General features: G+C 31.9%; 1 long non-coding RNA gene across 1 annotated transcript; it reads right to left on the bottom strand.

The window, feature by feature from the left end:
* Positions 1-2,402: 2,402 nt before the first annotated feature.
* On the bottom strand, positions 2,403-3,782 carry LOC139906157 (uncharacterized). The gene is made up of 4 exons (XR_011781496.1): positions 3,443-3,782; positions 3,252-3,391; positions 3,100-3,189; positions 2,403-3,040 (listed from the first exon to the last, which is right to left on the bottom strand). It is a non-coding gene; the product is annotated as an uncharacterized lncRNA (long non-coding RNA).
* Positions 3,783-12,074: the final 8,292 nt, after the last annotated feature.

The raw sequence follows: 12,074 nt of genomic DNA on the forward strand, positions 1-12,074 counted from the left end.
ATGTTTATTTTTCTTGGCAGTCAAAATGGTGCTTAAATAACGGTCGGACTTGACAATTTCCACTTTTCTCTAATTCCACACGAGGACAAGGCGGGAGCAAGACATATGGTATTATTGAATTAAAACCTTTGTTAGTATCCCGTCATATTATTTTGGGAATTACTCGTATCAAGGCATTCAAAATAGCATTAATCCAGGAAAAATATTGTAATTATATTTAAATTCATCTACATTTATTTTACTATCCATTTTAAAACAATTTATATCAAAGTTAGAGAATAATGCTTACTTCAGAGGGAGAAATAAACACCACGACGACATATTTAATAACTAGTAAAAGTTATCCCAAGTTGGCTGGGTTAAATTCGAAACGAAAATAAATTAATAGTTTGGGCAATTGGATTATTTGTATTATTTTCATTCTTTTCCGTTGTTGTCCCTACTGATCGTGTCACAGCATTTTGAATCCGGTTAGCTTCCTTTCAATCAGCCTGACTATCCCTTTTAGTTAATTATGGAGGGGCGCTTGTGGCTGTGGACCTTCTGTTCCTTTTATTAATTTTGGTCTCGCTCCTGATCCTGCTTCTTTTTGCGACATTACAGCAGTAGATTGAAGGCCACCTCTGAATCCTGCAAATAGAGGTGAGGGCCTCTTAGGTGAGGGTACTGTTGGAGTAGTCACCAGTGTATAGGTCTGTCAAGATAATGACTATATTTAATTATAGTGACAGGCTTACCTGTGTACAATCCATGGTCGATTGTTCCAAGGAGAGCTCCAATGATGAGTGGATATTAAAGTTTTAGTATTTTTTATGTAATTTATTTATCCTGATATAATTCGATAATAATATAGATATGAAGAGACTAACTAATGGATTATTAAAATGCTTTACAATCATTAAACTTATAAAAGAAAACAAAAATATTATCAATAATACTAATAAATCGAAATATAATTTAATGTGCATATTTTTCATGCAAAAGCACACCACCACAGCAAATTTCAACTTAGAATGTTGTTCCAAAGTGCAGATATTGTTGCATACATACAAACATATGTGAGTAGCCTAGTCTGTAGATCAGGGGCAGGCAACCTTTGAGAATGGAGTGCTAACTTTAACATTTATAATCAATGAGTATGCCACTATTAACAATAATGGTAAAAAACCAATCACAAACTACGGGAATATGTTCTAAGAGTGCCAGTGAATATTTTTCCACTCGCCGGTAGTGACACGCGTGTTGCCGACCCCTACTTTAGATAAACAAAAAAGAAAAAAGAGAACACGCAAGAACCATTTTTCCTTTTCTAATTTTGAAAGATAGTTTTTGTTTTTGTTTTTTTTCAATATAAACACGTAAACATTAATGATAACTAATAGTGCCCGGTCTGTTTTTTAGAACATTTGAATCCGTATTTTTGAATTCCATAAACTCGATCCGACCCCCAACCAAAAAGGAATAAAAAGAATAGTAATGAATAAGCTCATTTTAAGTGAACATATCTATAATTAAAGGAAACTTTTATTATAAAATAATTAAAAGCGGGATCTCTTTAGGGATTTTTAGTAAGTGTCAAACTCAGAGAAATCGCAGGAAAATGGTATACCAGGATTTCTGGCGAGAACATCCAATACATTTTACATTTATGTAATGTAGACTTATTTATTTTATTATAGGTATTGCAATATATTCCTTTACAGTATCAGTAGAAGGATAAAGGGGTTTATATGTATTAATATAAGATAAATATCATTTTTGTTCAATTGACTCGAAAGTTATAAATAATAAATAGACTAAATTAATTTAATGATAAATTTTTTTCTTTTCAGGAAATTTTAATGACATAATCAAATTAACTTACTATACATATCTATTAATAAATATTAATTATTTAAGATGTAAGATGTACCTATATATATATAGATATGTCCAAAGGAAGAGAAGAGTTAATTGAGAAGAAATTTAATATTTAGAGTTGACATGTTTGTAATGAAAAAACTAAGTTACGAAATAAGAAAAGGAAAAACGGTTGTTGCGTGTGCTCCTTCTTCTTTTTTGTTCATCCTTTGAATAGGTCATGGTTATAGTTGATAATATTGTAGAGAATAACGCGTGCGAGTAGAAGGGGGGGAGAAAGACATATGGTGTTATTGTTTAAATACTGATGAGATTATCATCTGCCTGCTGTATTATGATTATTTATATATATTATTTTATTATATGATTTTTGAGGGTATAACGAAAGAATTTATTAGCAAAATGTTTAATAAAAATATACTACGTATAATTGACTTAGACGGTTTTTATCCGTTACAGTGGATTTGAAAACGTCACATTCTATGAAATTGTAATTCATTATGAACCATATTCTCAGAATAATAACTAATAAAACGACAAAGTAAGAGTATTTCGAAATATATTTGAAGTTCCAAGTTTAAAATAGAAGGCTTAAATTAAATATAATCTACATACTAAAAAATAAACCATCATACATTTAAGTTAAATATACAAAATTAAACAATTAGAATCATATAACTAATAATAACAATAAATTATAAACACAGAATATTGAAATAATAGATTGATCCAAATAATATTTTCTTGTTCTAACATCGGAATTCAGTTCAATATGTCATAACTTTAGGTTGCAAAACACAAGCCAGACGTGGGGTTTAATAAAAATATCATCACCCTTTTTTCCTCATGTGCAAGTTGCATATACAATTGTGCACAGGATAGAAAAATCTCTACCGATAAGATCTTAATTATTAATAATAAAGTAAATGTCAAAATCATAAAATAATGTTAGATTTAAATCCATATCTTCTTCCAATCTTAGTACGAACAGCTTCTAGAATCCCACTTTCATTTATTTCATGTTTATCTAAGAAAAGAAAAGTTAATCCATGCAGTAAAATTTTAAACCTTAATTACTTATCTTAGATATAAAAATTATGTAGTAATATCCGGCGATATTACTCCTTATTAAGAGCATCAAAAAAAGACCCCTGGTGATTTATGCTTGTATAACAACATACTATTATAATGAAGGATACACACAATTACTAATTATAATGCTACACCCAATGTAACTACCTCCGTTGTTGTGACCATTTAAGCCGTTGTTTTTGCCTTTTATGAGTTTTTTGAACATCATTTCTTGGAGCTTATGAACCATAGCTAATCCTTAAGTGACAAAAAAGTAATATTTATAGACTATGTAATATTGGAAAACCTAATGATCATACCAAAGTCTTTAAGTGAAGAAACTAGTCTCAGAAAAACTAGTTGCGAACCATCCAAAGCTACAATTCCCGTTGTTGTGACCATTTAAGCACTTGTTTTTGTCATTTAATGAGTTGTGTATTATCATTCTTGATATTTTTAGCTAAAATAGAATCATATTTTATGGTTAGATTTAAAAAAAATGAATACTTACTGCTAGATGGTACAAAATTCAGAGTTCCATTTCGAAATTAGTAAATATTTTATACTTTTTACTGATAACTTTGATCGTAATTTGGTGTGGATGACTCTAAACATGCTGAAAATTCTCTCAACTTCACAATTTACAATGGGGGTATTTCTATAAATTGAATCTTTAACACAGGCTAGGTCTCGTAATTCATTGTAAGCTGGATTTTCTGATAGGAAATTGGTCAATTTAGATCGGAATGGCTCTAGCTTAATATCATTTCGTAGCAGTTCAACGATGGTAATGCTGACAAGTAAGGGTAATCGTCCTTCTAAAGCTGTGATGGCCCCAGAAATTTGATTGAGATTATATCGACAAATCCGACAAGCCATCTGTTTCTCGGCCGATAAGTATTTCCAAATTCCTGGGCCTCCATTTTCAGAAATCCAGACAGAAGGCGACGTTATTTTAGGCATTTTATTCAGTTCTCTATCGACTATTATATATTAATATTGAATAACAATGGCGGGAATGATAACGTTTTTGATAGAAGAATATTTTAGTTATATAACTTATATTATTCAATCAATGATACCATGCGTATTTTTTCTTTCCTCATCGCACGCTTTTGTATTCTTACCAAAATTATCACCCTTAGTCATGGTGGTGTTAGCACTGAAGAATATTTTATTTTTCTATTTTGTTGTGAGTAACAAACAGCATCTGAATCTTAAAGGTTGAAATGGAAATAAATTAGTAACTGATTACTACCATGAAATTTTAAATAACCACAACTAATTGTATTTTTTTATAAAATAATCGGGTTTAAGCATTTAAGCTAACATTGTAGCCCCAACAATTTGAAGAGATCAGCTTAGCTTTTATGAAGTTTCATTATATTAGCTACAAGCAGCTGTGCCGAGGGATAGAATGAAATAAACAAGGACATTGGCAAGAATTAATCCGATGTCGATCGTCAATTCTACTCTGAGTCCAACAAGAACTTATAATTATAAATCTGGAACTACTTCTGAGTGTTACACTCCGTCTTTTATCTACATACCTAGCCGTAGACCCCCAGGAGCGCTCAATCCGGTTTCGTATGTATCAATGGTAGCTTGTATGAAGTAGGAAAGTAAGTTCACTCCTCAAAAAAGTAACTTCAAAATGAACATTCCCTCTGATGGTTACCAACTCCAAAAAGGGGCTGAACTAAGAAATGCAATCGAATAGTAGAACTGCTCATATCCCTCAAAGAGCAATTTTATATTGGTAGTCTACGACGAAATGCCTCAACCACAAAAGTAGAAAACTTGTGATAAAATGGACGTTTGTCAAACTTATTCGCGTGTCAACTACCCTCTATCTACCTACATATGCATAAGAGTATAAATATTTTAATTTTTTTACGTGGAGAATGAAGGTTCTAAAACTGTTATCAACCCCTAAGTGATTAAAAAACCCAACACTATCTTAAGAATCAACATTTCACTCTGTAGAATATCCCCCCCCCCCGGATACAATGAATGGCTCCATACAACCAAACATTAAATCTTTTAATATCCCTACCAATTGAATAAATAATTTAACTGAATGACGTAGGTATTAGTGATGTATGACAGCTTTTCCAAAGTTGGGATCGTGGAACACAGCGGAGATGTCGGGAGATGATTTCTAAAAAAGAAGAATATATTTTAAATTGTAGTATCAAAACTTAAATAATTATGAATGTTCATAAGTTTTAAAAGTCTCTATAGGATCCTTTTAAAAAATATTTCCTAAAATATATTGCTCCACAAAAACATAAACTGGATACTCCTCTTTTACTGCTACAGCTAAACATCCGTTGCCTAACTAGGAAGATGGGCTTATCGAACTTTCATGTGACCAAACACACAAAACAGTTTTTGAGTCTAGGAAACTTGACGAATTCAAGATTTCGGTGATGAATGAGTACCCGCTACTGTTTAAAGCAGCTTTAGATTTATTAATACAATTTGGCTCAACTTATTTGTGTGAGAAAAACCTTTTCGATATTAACTTATATCCAATCATATCTTCGAGCTGCTCTGTCCAAAGTCCAAACCTATTTGCTCAGTGCAGAGAGCACATCTGTCGAATCAATACCTTGATTCGTTTATAAACCTATTTGCACATCCATTGCCTGTAATGGTATTTCTTTGTGAGTCTCAATTTAGTTTTGAAAAGATTCCAAGTAACACAAATATCACTAATTTTATACTTACAATAATATATTCGATTATTTCTTATTTTTTTCAAAATTTGTATAATTAAAGTCGTTATTTTTGATCAATATGGTAAAATAAGTTAATATTATTTGCATCTTGGTTGAACTTTATAAAGCTTATATGACTTTAATTCATCTATTTACATAAAATACACTCCAAATTCTATATTCACCTCTCAAATAGAGGTGTAGGGGTTGCACATTGTAGCCACATATTTTAAGTGTAGAACTCGAAAAAGTTTGGAAACCAATTATTCAACAGACTTTTCTAGACGTCATCAGGTAAACTTTACTATTATTTTATCTCCAATTCATGCTAAGAGCAATATTTTTTATTAATGTTTTAATCTCTTTGAGCATGGAAAAGTTATTGTCTGTTGAGGAAATTGTAACCAGCATAGTATAGATTATCATCCTGTGAGCTACCAAAGATTTAAGTAAAGCTCATATATTATCTCATTCATTCATTTTTTTATTTATAAATAAGCGATAAAGAGGTAGTGAAAATTTGAATAGGTCCCTAAATCTCAGTCTTCAATGACTTAATTAATAAGAAATGCCCACTACGTTTTATTGTTTTTGTTTTTTTGCATTTACTTTTATAGAAGAGTGACCCCCAAAACTCAAGGACTCTGATTCCATTATTTATTTTGCCTGAGCATCTTTAGCCAAATGAGTACCTTGAACCTGAAGTGCCATAAAAATATTTATTGATCATTCATTACTTTCTGTTTCAAACTCAAAAGTAGAATTGCCCAACAACCGCTTGTAAAACCCATAACATATATTTATGACTTTGGCCCTCTATCGTTTACTAGCTGTCCTTCTCAATAATTATTTTAAAAAATGATGGGGGGGATGTCCTCAGGAGGAAGGCTAAAGGGGCTGTAGCCCCTCCTCCAAAAAAAAAAAATCAGTTTTTTGAGAATGCTTATGGATTTTAAAATGTTTCCCAAAAATTCTGGTATTTGAAATTTTTTTTCAAAAAAATTTAAAAACCAAAAAAAAATATATATATATATATAATCCAACTAATTGGCTCAGGGGTTATTTGGCTCGGTGTTAAATGAACAAGGGTACTTATCCGGGGTCAAATAGGGTGTAGTCGTCCAGGGGGTGGCTGTCCTGTTCCCATACCCAGAGTAAATTTTACCATTTTTCTTTTCTTTTTCAAAAGTTGATTATTATTTCAAATCCTTTTCCTTGAAAAAATAAAATGCAAGTCCATTTTTTATTGTTGGAATGACATTTATCTTATTGCATTTTTTTATTTTGTTATTGGTTAAATGACGTATTTTTATAGAAAAAACTATTTTGATCTTTTCAAATAACCTTTTTTTTATACAAAAAATACAATTCCTAACTGAATATTTTTGATGACCCTGTTTTTTTTATAATAAAGTGGGCCCATGAACAATTACCCCCCACACCTGCTTCTAAAACCGGTATGGATTATAGCAACAAAAATTGTTCAGCAAGGAGACACATATATAGATTGTGAATGGATTTATTGCTTAATTTGCAATCTATTAGTATCTAATAAAAAGCAAATGTCAAGATATTGAGAACAACATTAATTCATCCAAATTTTAGGTATGTTACAAAAGAAGAAGTGCTCTAATCTTTTTTTCCACCACTTATTTCGGTTGGTCGAACAGCTGATCGATAAGAAGTTTTGTGACGCATAAAATGCCAAAATATTACATATTTTAAACCATAAATTTGATGACTTTTTTTAAAGACATTACAATAAATGTACCCTAATAATGTTGTAGAGGGTTTAAAATATATTGGCATTGCAAAAAATTTAAGAAAAAGTCGCTATAAACAGCTTCATTTAATAACATAAAATGACTTCCGAATTGGCTTTGACGTTTTGTGACAATAATGAGCCATCTAATTAATAGATTTTTTTTTCAAACGTAAGGAACCTTCAACATTTTTCTATTCATTAAAGAAAAAAATACAAAAATTGATGGAGAGTGTCAGTTTTTATTAGATGAAATAATTTGAAGTCGATAATTAATAGAAGATGTAATGAACTGCAGATTTACGTGGCTATTTGGGCAAAAAAATCACATACCCCGGTTGACAGAGAAAATTTTTAAAACACCAAACAAAGCTTAAATACTTATCAATTCATTAGTGAAAAAAATATATAATTGAGTGACGGAATCCGTTTTTATGAGATTTAGAAGTTAGTTGTCAAATAATAGGATTATTTCTGTTTTCTTTAAATTGGCTTCGACTTTTTTGCCCAAAATAACCCTTATAATTAATAGAGATTTATTTTTAAAGCTTAAACATTATTCTATTCATTAGTGAAAAAAATATATAAAATGATTGAGAGCATCAGTTTTTATTAGAATATGAAGTTTGTAGACGCTTATAAATTATGAAAAGAGTGTCATGTTTGTCTTATGCTCGTTCTTTTACGGTCACTGAACCTCTCACAATTCACATCTGGGGAGAGAGTAGGTTTCGTGCTTCAAACTACGACAGTCCTAAATGTAGAAGGATATAATTAGAGTAAGATAACAATAACAAACTCCGTGCGTCATATTTAATATGCCAGTCTTAAGGAACCAGTTCTTAATAAGTGCAATTCAAGGAGAAGACGGATTCAATTTTTGACCACGAATCTCTGGATTTTTCAGTGGATAGCCAATGGATTGTAATAATTGTGGTATTAGTGGGAAGAGACGCTCTATACTTTTCAAATTTATATTTTGACTTTTTTCAGACTTTGTAACATACCTACAAATTGGCATGAAATTACCTAAAAATTCTTTAAAGACCACAGATACCTAGCCTCTACCTCCAAATCCCAATATTTTAAATCATTGCAAAGGAGAAGATTGATGCAATCTTTTACAAAAGTGTCAAGGATCTGGGATAAAATTGTGAAGTAATTGAGTTGTGTGAATAATACGTCACCATTCTATAATTTGTAAATAAATTACGGCACCGCTGCTCTCAACTCTAGGTATATAATCATTGATCACCCCTGGTGGGAGTCCTAGCTGTTAAGGTGCCCTTGGAAAACTTTATCTCTGACAATCCCCTTACACAAAAAAAAAGTAAAATTGACAGAAAAAAACGAAATAATTATTTATTAAAGGAACATACACAGTAACTCCTATAATCAAAATAACAGAATCAAATTTGGCTGAATTGCAAAAGTCCTTTGTTACACAAATACTATTTGTAAAATAAAAAATTAATAAGCAGCAGAGCTGCCATCTAAATCTGGACTCCCTTGCTTTCCTTAATGCAAATTCTTTGATAACATTATCGAAGGAGATCTCCTCAGCAACTGTGTGATGGATGGTGAGGACCCATGATGGTCAGACCAGTAAGGCAGTATTGTGATATAGTTGACCTTAGGTCAGCTTGGATGAGCTTTAGCTTTGAAAAGCTCCTTCCAGTGTCAGAAACAATGACTGGAAGAGTGAGACCCATTCTGAGAATATTCCGCACATTTAAAAATATTTCAGGAAGCTGCCTTTCCTCATATTTCAAACCGACCCTGTACGTATAGACGTATAGTTTACCTACAACTTGTAGTAGTATTCAATTTCGATTTTATCCCTGTCATTTATAATCAAACATCAGCTAAAACAAAAATAAACAAATTTTGCCTGCTATCCCAATTTCTTTAGTGTAGAAATGTCGGAGATATAACAAAAAAGGCAAGGCGTGTGTGATCTATTCAACACCGGTGTCAGTGCTGATAAGGCTGTAGAGACCATTGGTATATCTACCCGAACTACCTACAACATCAGGCGTTCATTACATCACCATAGACACAAAAACTTATGCTGCAACAATATGGATGACTTCTGGCCTGCCTCCATGTGGTCCTACTCCAGCCCTGACCTCAACCCCTGGACTTTGAGGGGTCTTGGACAGTGTTGCCATGCTAAGGGATTTTTGACTTGTCTAGCTTGAAAAAATATCATGTAGCTGAGGACTGGAAATCTTATTTCGCATTAGTTTAGCCAATTTTTAATGATGATAGAAAAAAAAGTTATAGGCTCGATTTTATGCATCTAAATTGATTACATTAATATTAAAAGTTTTAATGTAATAGCCCAGGCTATTTTAGACTACAGACTAGTACAAGGATAAAAACTTTAGACTATATGTACATGAAACACACACTCTTTTTTTTTCCTTCCTTTTTTTAACCAACTTAGGGCTGTTTATTTTTATTTTTTTTAAAGAGTAGAATAGTTATAAGTTATGACTTCTGAAATGATAGAGGGAAAGATTTTGGTACTTATTATTTTATTTGTGCGTCAAAACGTTCTATAGGGACGATAACTAATAAATGGTCTGTAATACGTCATTAGATTTATTTAAAAAAACATTTAGCCAATTTTGTAGCAGTTTTTTGTTGAAAATAGCTGATTTTTAGCTAATTTTGAAGTATATCTAGCTGATTTTGTTTAACCCCACCTGGCAACACTGGTCTTGGAGAAGAATGTCTGCATAACCTTTAATCAAAATTTGGATTCCTGCGGAGCTGTCATAACGACAGCGTGGTACACCATTGACACAGCCTTCATCATTAATAGCTGCCAATCTGTTCGCCGGCGTGTCGAGACTGTTACTTCTTATAAATGAAGACATATTGAATAAAAAATATACCTAGTTAAAGTATTGAAACATATCTTAAATTGGTGTTTTTTTGATTTCATGTAATTAAGTCATACTTTTGCAAGTTTTCTGTTCCCACTCTGAAATATATGGAACTAAATATAACTTTTGTAATGTCAAATAAAGTGAAATCGCTTGTCAAAAATAAACAATATGTTATATATAATGTACATTATAATATAAACATATGTATGTGACTTAGTAAAAAGCAATAAAAAGTACTTTTTTTTCTACTAAGGATTAATCTTTATAGTTGTAAATATGTACATTGTACATATATCCATAAAGATAATATGATAATCATCATTCTCTTACTAAAACCATTAATAAATATTATTTAAACTGATTGAATCACGTTTATTTATCCAATCATATTGACTGAGGTTTTTAGTCGTAAATTTCTCCTTCTTTGAATTTATAATGTAAGTTTCAGACTTTTTCTTGTTCCAAAACTGAAGAAACCTATGAAAGGACGGAGATTTACAAAGATTGAGGTGATAAAGACTGCATCGCAGGAAGAGCTCTAGACTGTAGCAAAAAGTGCTTATGAGAAGTGCTTTGAGGATTGGAAAAAACGTCGGAACAAGTGTATTGTATCTGAGGGGGATTACTTTGAAGGGAACAATATAAATACCTATTGATGAATAAATAAGCATTTTTTTCCTAAAAATACAAGGTCATCTTTTTTTTTTTGTACAGACCTCGTATATATCTACTAACTTTTTATTTTTTAATATGAGATTTTATTAATATTACTACATTGTTATTTCTTAGATCAACAATAAAAGACATACTTTACTTTATTAATATAGATATATTTTGTCAAATTATTAGGCTCAAGTTTATTTTCTACAAAAAATAATTAAAGGATATTTCATTCAGTCTTGAGCCCACGAACACTTCTCATAAATTGATTCATTTTAATTACTTTTTAATGAATTTTTGTCGAAATTTAGTTGGAAAAACTTTTTCCCTGACAAGATGTCACTTTTGAGGTACCAGAGAGGACATCACTTAATCATTTTTGTATGTAATTTATTTATTTATAAAAAGTACGTTTGCATAATTAAAAGAGTAAATTCAGGGAGGCTGCATACCGGGTCGTCAATAAAAATTCCCCACAAATTTGTAGCCTTATATCTCGGGTTCTAGACTAAATAAAGATATTTTATGAATTTCTACAAAAAGTTCCTAGGATTATGAATATTTTTTTGTCCATTACGTTACTACGAGTCGTTTTCACGTTGGAGTCCCGACGATAAAAGATCTGTGCTCTCCTTGACGCACAGACCTCTATCAAGGAACAACTCAAGTGAGACTGCTATACCGTCTACAACGTTAAAAAGAGCATGGAAGCTGCCCGAAACCTTTAACGACGCAGTGCAAGTGGGAGGAAACAAAAAGGGGATCCGGCCAGGTACAAGGAGGACACAATCGCCAACCCGAGCTCCTCGATCACATATATTGCAGAGGATCTCAGGGTGGCAAGGTCGCTGTATCTCTCTGGATAATAAAAAATAGGCGGTAAATCCTTCAGAAGAGTTGAAAGGCCCTTATTGTTACAAAAACAGCTTGAAAAGAGGCTTGAGAGGGCCAAAAAACTCTTCAACGCAAGGAAGCGAAATCCAGCCGACATCGTTGTATTTTTAGATGAGAAGACTTTCACGGTGGACCCGGTGTTTAACCGGCAAAATGATCAGGTATTGACATTCCTCGACGTCCCTGTATGACTCCGCCGGGTAGATG

This window comes from Lepeophtheirus salmonis, chromosome 8, assembly GCF_016086655.4.
Source record: "Lepeophtheirus salmonis chromosome 8, UVic_Lsal_1.4, whole genome shotgun sequence".
Lineage (NCBI taxonomy): Eukaryota > Metazoa > Arthropoda > Copepoda > Siphonostomatoida > Caligidae > Lepeophtheirus > Lepeophtheirus salmonis.